Genomic DNA, 7,689 nt, shown 5'->3' on the forward strand with positions numbered 1-7,689 from the left:
TCGTAAATATGAAGCTAAAATGGTTTAAACGTGGAGGTTGAAATGTTCATAATACCCCTTTAAAGTCACATTATCCTTCTGCAAAATGTTTGACGCGCACACACACACACACACACACACACACACACACACACACACACACACACACACACACACACACACACACACACACACACACACACATACACGCACGCACGTGCACGCGCGTGCAGGCACACACTCCAGCATAAAGACAACATCATGAAGGAATGTGTCACTCTGCGCTACCGCAATACAGAAATGGAATGTTATCATCTTGGCTGATACTGTAGCTACAAGCTTTAACATGTGCTTTGGCCTCAAACATTGAATGAAGAGAGAGAGGGGGTGGAGGGAGGGACGGAGGGAGGGGGGGATGCTACCACATCCAAGTGCAAATGTCAGTTAAGGACACAGTGTGTGTGTGTGTGTGTGTGTGTATATATGTTAGGGCTTTCACCAACTAGTTGACTAGTATAACCACTAGTCCAGGGGTCTTCAACAGGGGGTCCGGGACACCTAGGGGGTCCTCAGAGTTAATACAGGGGGTCCGCCAAATCTTTGTGTGAAGTTATTTTTTTATTAACCACTTGAACCCTAGCATCCCTTTTCTGAGGAGAACTTTAGCCAAAAATAGCAGATCTACAAGCTTGTAGATCTGCTATTTTTGGCAAAGAGTTATAGGTGTAGAGGGAAAAAAGAGCAGCAAAAGTTTATCTCAAACACAATTATATACAATATAGAGTAGGGGGTCCCTGCTTCATCTCTCTCTCAGCTAGGGGGTCCTTGGCCTGAAAACGTTGAAGACCCCTGCACTAGTCGACCTTGTTGGTACTAGTCGAATAGTAGTTTGTTTGTTTTTTGCATTGTTTTAATGCCATTACTATTATTATTATCCTCCTGCCTTTATTTTTATCAACAGGGGGTCAAAAGTATGCCCAATAATATTATTGGGCAATAACCCCCTTTTGAGGATCCTTGGAGACGCTGCTCTGGTGCTGTGCTGCTGTGCCCGAAGCACTTCCCTTAAAACGGCATAAAAATAAAGGCAGGAGGATAATGGCAATACATATTATACAATATATATATTTTCCTTTTTTTAATAGGTAATTTGTGTGGCCTCCTGGTGGCGCTATAATAGGGCAATGTGAAAAGGGTGCCATTCATTCTTAGGCCTTTCATGGCAGTCCCTGGCACAAAACATATCAATTTGGGGGTCCATGCAGCTTGGCACAAAACAGTTTGAGAATTTGTAGAATGGGCCTAAGGTCTTAATGGGTTAATAGATTAGAAGCAAGACTTTTGGATGATGATGACGCACCAATCATTCATGAAGTTATGTGGAAGGATTTATGGCTCTAGATGAAGTCATTGTCAGATGCCCTTGTTATGCATGCCATCACTGTTGCCAGATTTTGTCAGAGAAATAAGCAACAAGGCCTATGAAAACAAATACATGTGTGTATTTAGCCTATGTAATAGCCAATGTACATACATTGGCTATTTGAAAATAGCCGATCTACAAGCGTCAAATCTGCGACGTGTTGTGAGCTTGTAGATCTGCTATTTTCAAAAAGATCTTGCGAGAAAGAAAAAAAACATCCTGATGGGCGTCTGCATTGAAATACGTTAATGTGGGTGTCCTTGAAAAGCAAATGTTTGAGAACCGGTTAAACAATTATATATATATATAAAAAAAATTGAAGCAAGCCCAAATAACTACACTTTAAAAACAAGCCCAAAAAACACAACCCGCAACTACCAATATTTACAAGCAACTTTACAGAAAAACATGCCCAAAGTCGCTTATAATAAGCAGACATGGCAACACATGCTGCCGTTGTTTTGTACAGACTTGATAGCTGTGTAGAATACCACCTTGTTTCCTAACTATTGGGCACAGAAGCACAGAAGCGCTGGACCAAAAAAAAAGTTGTGCTATCATATTTATGGGTTGTGTGGGTGTGTATGGGTTGTTTAGTTAACATTCATTTTATTCAAGGCTCCAGAACGTGGAGGGAGGCTTTTCAGTAAAAGTGGTGGTATTAAGGGCATGTGTGTTTGTATGTGCCTTGACGGAGCGGGTCCAAAACGTCAGGGCCGAACTTATGTCCCAGTCCAGCCCTGTCTGGACCTCTTCTTCCAGGAAGTACCCATACATGGAGATTAATGTGTCTGTCTGTGTCCCTTTTATGCCCATATATGGAGTTCCATGTCAGGCATGGCCAAATATGGAGTCCAGGCCAGTCTATGACGCAGTTCTATGACAAGATGTTAATGACATCATGGTACTCGATATATGGGGACAGGGGTGTAAAGTAATTAAGTACGTTTACTCAAGTACTGTACTTAAGTGCAATTTTGAGATACTTTTACTTTACTGGAGTGTTTCCAATTGTCTATACTTTTACTTCTACTCCACTACATCTCAGAGGCAAATATTGTACTTTTACTCCACTACAATTATATAAAGAAAAGTTTAGTTACTAACTTTAGTTACTAGTTACTTTGCAGATATAAATAATATATATATATATATAATATATAATATAAAACAGTTTAGTACTTTACTTTTGGTACTTTAAGTACATTTTGATACCAAATACTTTTGTACTTTTAGTAAATTTGTTATATCAGACTTTTACTTGTAACAGAGTACTTCTACATAGCAGTATTGATACTTTTACTTAAGTAAAACATTTGAGTACTTTTCCCAGCACTGTTTGGGGATTTGCGGTTTTGTCCATAATATTTTGTACCAGTCATTTTGTCCATTTTGTTTATGCCCATATATGAACATCTTTATATGCATCTGTCTGCCTGCCTGTTTGAAGTCGGTCCCATATATGGACATGCCCATATATGGGCTTAGCTGTCAACTCAATGGTTCTGGACAACCGGATCTCCATATTATGCTAACATAATGGTCTATAATGAGGAATGAAGCCTTTTATGTTTTTTATAGATGCACTTTCCAGATGCTCTTCATAGACGGTCCCTCAGGCTGTGCTGCTGTCCCCTGCTCTCGTCCTCCCTATTAAGGGGTTTTTGTTTTTAGTAAATTGTGCTGTTTGTCTTTGGTCTTACAATTCATGTTTGGCCCTTAACCAGCAGTCTATTCCCACATGGTTGGCCCTTAACCAGCAGTCTATGCCCACATGGTTGGCCCTCTGCCCTAAAGTATCTTTTTAATATTTGTATGTATCAGGTTGCCACGGTTACCAAATATGTACTTGGAGGTCAGTCTGGAGCTTTGTGGAACTCCATATTTGGGCATAATTTGTTGATGTCACATTTGATGACATGAGATTTGAGTCAGCTTGACTTAAAAGCTGATTACACAGAGTGTGAGGGGCTTTAGTCAAAGAGAAGAGACCCTCACTCACTGAAGGAGATATTCTGCTGTAGTCACATCATTAATATTCCTGGATAGTAAAGATAGTTAATACGGTTTTAAGTTGATTTTACATTTCCAGTGTTTCACACTTTCACTTTTATTCTCAGCGTGTAGAAATGGCCTCTGCCAACAGTCTCCTGTCTGAAGATCACTTCCTGTGTTCTATCTGTATGGATGTGTTCACTGATCCAATCACCACTCCATGTGGACACAACTACTGCAAAGCCTGTATCACACGTTACTGGGACACTAATGATGTGTGTAAGTGTCCACTGTGTCAAGAAACCTTCTATAACAGACCAAAAGTATCCGTTAATACTTTGCTTTCTGAGATGGTTCAACAGTTCAGGAGTCACAAATTGAAAGAAGAATATGAAGCAAAGACAGAGGCTGAAGTTCAGCAGATGATCCAGGAGAGACGACTGAAGATTCAGGAGGTCAAACGCTCAGTAGAGTTCAGCAGGAAAGATGCAGACACAGTGATAGCAGAGAGTGTTCAGGTCTTCTCTGCTCTGATCAGCTGTATTGAGAGAAGCCAGGCTGAGCTCATTGATGTGATTGAAGAGAAGCAGAAAACAACAGAGAAACAGGCTGAAGGCTTCATTAATGAGCTGCAACAGGAAGTCACTCAGTTAGAGAAGAGAAGCTCTGAGCTGAAACAGCTCTCACACACTGAAGACCACCTCCACCTCCTCCACAACTTACCATCCAACAACTCTGGGTGGAGACCCACCAAGGACTGGACAAAGGTCAATGTCCATCAGTCTTCACATGTGGGGACAGTGAGGACAGCTGTGGCTCAGCTGGAGAAGACACTCAGTCAAGAGATGAATAAGCTGTGTGATGCTGAGTTGAGGAGGATCCAGCAATATGAGGTGGATGTAACTCTGGACCCTGATACAGCACATCCAACCCTTATCCTGTCTGAGGATGGAAAACAAGTGAGTCATGGAAACATAAGGAAGAATCTTCCTGACAACACAGAGAGATTCTCTTATTTTCCCCGGGTCTTAGGAAAACAAAGCTTCTCCTCATGAAGGTTTTACTATGAGGTTCAGGTTACAGGGAAGACTCAGTGGATGTTAGGAGTGGCCAGAGAGTCCATCGACAGGAAAGGTTTTAACATACCGAGACCCAACATTGGTTACTGGACTATAGTATTGTTGAATAGAAATGAGTACTGGGCTTATCCTGGTGTCCTCCTCCCTGTAAGAGAGGAGATCCAGAAAGTGGGAGTGTTTGTGGATTATGAGGAGGGTCTGGTCTCCTTTTATGACGTGGAGACCAGAGCTCATCTCTACTCTTTCACTGGCTGCACCTTCACTGAGAAACTCTTTCCATTCTTCAATCCATGTGATAATGATGGTGGTAGAAACTCTGCTCCTCTGATCATCTCTCCTGTCAACATGAAGTAGAACAGCATGGAGTTTAAATAAGCAGTAAATTAGACATTAATAGGCAGAAGACATCAAAAACATATAGAGAATAAAAGAATAAACATGGAAAAAATAGCAGATCTTTGCAAGCTCACACCGTGTTGCATTGCACCTATTTCGTGACAAAGTAAAACAAAAAACAATAATGCATAGGGTAAGGTATCTAACCCTATTATGATATGTTCTATTAATATGTTGGATTCATTTTATTGTGTATTTTCAGCCATTTGAAGAATCCCAAGGTTTCATTTGTCAATACTCCTGTGTTCATTTCGTTGACTAAAATTAAAAAACGTTTGTCGAAAATAAAAACGAAATAAAATCTAAGCTATGATGACTAAAACTAAGACTAAATATACAAACAATTTCGTCAACAAATAAAAATAGACTCAAATGTTATGGAGAGACTAGTGGAGACGAGATCCAGTAGAACTAAAAGTCAATTAATTGTATGTTTGGTTACGTTCCGGTGTTGCGCTCTGAAAATAGCTGATCTACAAGCTCACAACGAGACGCGCTGCGACGCATTGTGAGCTTGCAGATCGGAAATTTTCAGCATGCAACAAAGTGTAAAATCAGGCATTACGACGCCATCAAGGCCTACAGTACCAAATATAATTAAATATAACTTTATACCATAACTCTGAGAGTGTACAAATGGAACCAAATGCACCTGTAAGGGTACAATACAAACATACACTCTCAAAACACCGTGACGAACACAATAATTATCCACATTAAATGTGATGACACTTTTAACGGGCGTCACAGATGCAAATATAATAATTTTCCTGTTCACATGTCCCTGATTGTATCTAAGATGATCTTATAATTCCTTTAAGAAATATAATCTAAATTTTCAATCAAATGTAGTGGATGGTGGATAGGCGATTTTTGCCTCTGCCAGCAGGGAAAATATAAGAACATTGTTTATCATATGTGTGACATATTCAAAATAGACCGCCTGCATATATGTATCTACATATGTATGTGTAACCGGGTGGAGTTTTAGTGAAAGTCTTTGACACCAATTGATTGTGGTTTATTTACTGCAGGTGTTCATGTGTGGAGATTTGGTCCATCAGGATTGGTGAGACACTCTGATGCCATCCAATCATGATCTAGTTCTGCCTTTAAAAGCAGGAAGTTGGCAATCAGGAGAGAGGTTTTTGTAATGGGTGAGTAGAGTGTGTTCCAGTGCCACAAGGTCAAGGTCAAGGTCTTTATTAGTGTCCCAAAAGGGCAAATAGTTTTACAGCCGGAGTAGTGGTTTAAAACATACACAGAATACAGGACAACAAACAAACGCCATAGCATAAAACATAAGTCTGGGCGCATCTAGTGCAAGATCTGAGACAAAGGACTACATTCAGAGGTATACATCAGAGATATAAAGTGCCGGGCATAAAGTGCTTGTTTCATCCTCGTCATCATCATCATTATCAAAGTGCAAGAGATAAAGATAAAGTGCAAGAGATATAAAGTGCCGGTCTTAAAGTGCTTGTTTCATCATCATCTCATCATCATCAAAGTGCAAGAGATAAAGTGCAAGAGATACAACAAAAGGCTACATTCAGAAATGTAAAGTGCCGGTCAACAAGTGCTTATTTCATCATCATCATCAATATCACAGTAACATTACCCTTTACCTGTCACTAGCAGCATTGATTGCTCTAATTGAAGCAGGAATAAAGGAAAACTTGAATCTGTTATGTCAGAAAGTAGTCTCAGTGATGCAGCATAGCAAGTAGATCCATGGCCTTATCCAGGCCAGAGTGTTCCTGCTCTAGGGCTAGAGAGTTCAGGCTCTGTGTGAAGAAAGCTCCCTCTGTTAGCCTAGCTCTGACTAGTTTTGCGGCTAGCCGTTAGCCGTAGCAGGTCTCTCTGTATCTCTTGTCGGCGACCGTGTCCCCCAGATCTAGGCTAAAAACGAGCCACACTGGGGGGAAGTTGTCAGAAAGTAGTCTCAGTGATGTACTTAATGATGCACCACAGGCTCCGTTGTGATCCACCCATATGTTTTTAATGTTTGTTTTAATTGTGAAGTGAAATAAGGAGTAATGATGTTGCACATGTATGTGCACTGTACACAGGAGTCACACTCCTGTGTGAGGCAGGTTTCTGCATTTAGGTGCACTTCACTCTGGCTCACCCTGGTGAGAATGTTTGTTTTTTTGGGTCTGGGCGGCCCACAAAGTAAATATAACCCATGTAATTGGCCCACTGGCATGTCTGTTGTCTCTCATCTGAAATGGCCAACAAAAATTCTTACGGGCCTCTCTATCTGAGATTCCCAGGCTGAATTAGGGGCCCAGCACGTCCCTGAATGTCATATTGTTTGTTGTGTACTCATTGAATTTGTTTAGCCTATTTATGTTTTAACCCAGGGGTCTTCAACGTTTCAGGCCAAGGCCCCCCCTAGCTGAGTGAGAGATGAAGCAGGGACCCCCTCTATATTTTATAAAATTGTGTTTCAGATTCAACCTTTTTTGTTTACTTGGTCTGCTCTTTTCAATTACTTTTTTCATTTATTGTCTCCGCCAGGCCGAAAGGCATATGGCGAGAGAGTATGTTTTACCTTCCGTCCGTCCTTCCGTCCGTCCGTGTGTGTGTGTGTGTGTGTGTGTGTGTCCGTCCTGTCTGTGTGTTACCAGCTAATCTCCGGCACCGTTGGCCCGGTCGCTGCGAAACTGTGCACACCCACTCCCTGGATGCCAATTCAGAACCTCTGCCCCACATTTTTCACATGGGCCTGTTATAGCGCCACCAGGAGGCCGATTTGTGCAAAACCCATTTTTTCCCTTTTAACCAAACGTCATGCAAATCGGTACACAGTAT

General features: G+C 41.2%; 1 pseudogene across 1 annotated transcript; it reads left to right on the forward strand.

Annotated features, from left to right (window-relative positions):
• The first annotated feature begins 3,531 nt into the window (after nucleotides 1-3,531).
• On the forward strand, nucleotides 3,532-4,830 carry LOC311057441 (zinc finger protein RFP-like; annotated as a pseudogene). The gene has a single exon. The product of its transcript is annotated as a zinc finger protein RFP-like (transcript).
• The last annotated feature ends 2,859 nt before the right edge of the window (nucleotides 4,831-7,689 follow it).

This window comes from Gymnoscopelus microlampas, assembly GCF_963454915.1.
Source record: "Gymnoscopelus microlampas genome assembly, chromosome: 12".
NCBI classification, from domain to species: Eukaryota; Metazoa; Chordata; class Actinopteri; order Myctophiformes; family Myctophidae; genus Gymnoscopelus; species Gymnoscopelus microlampas.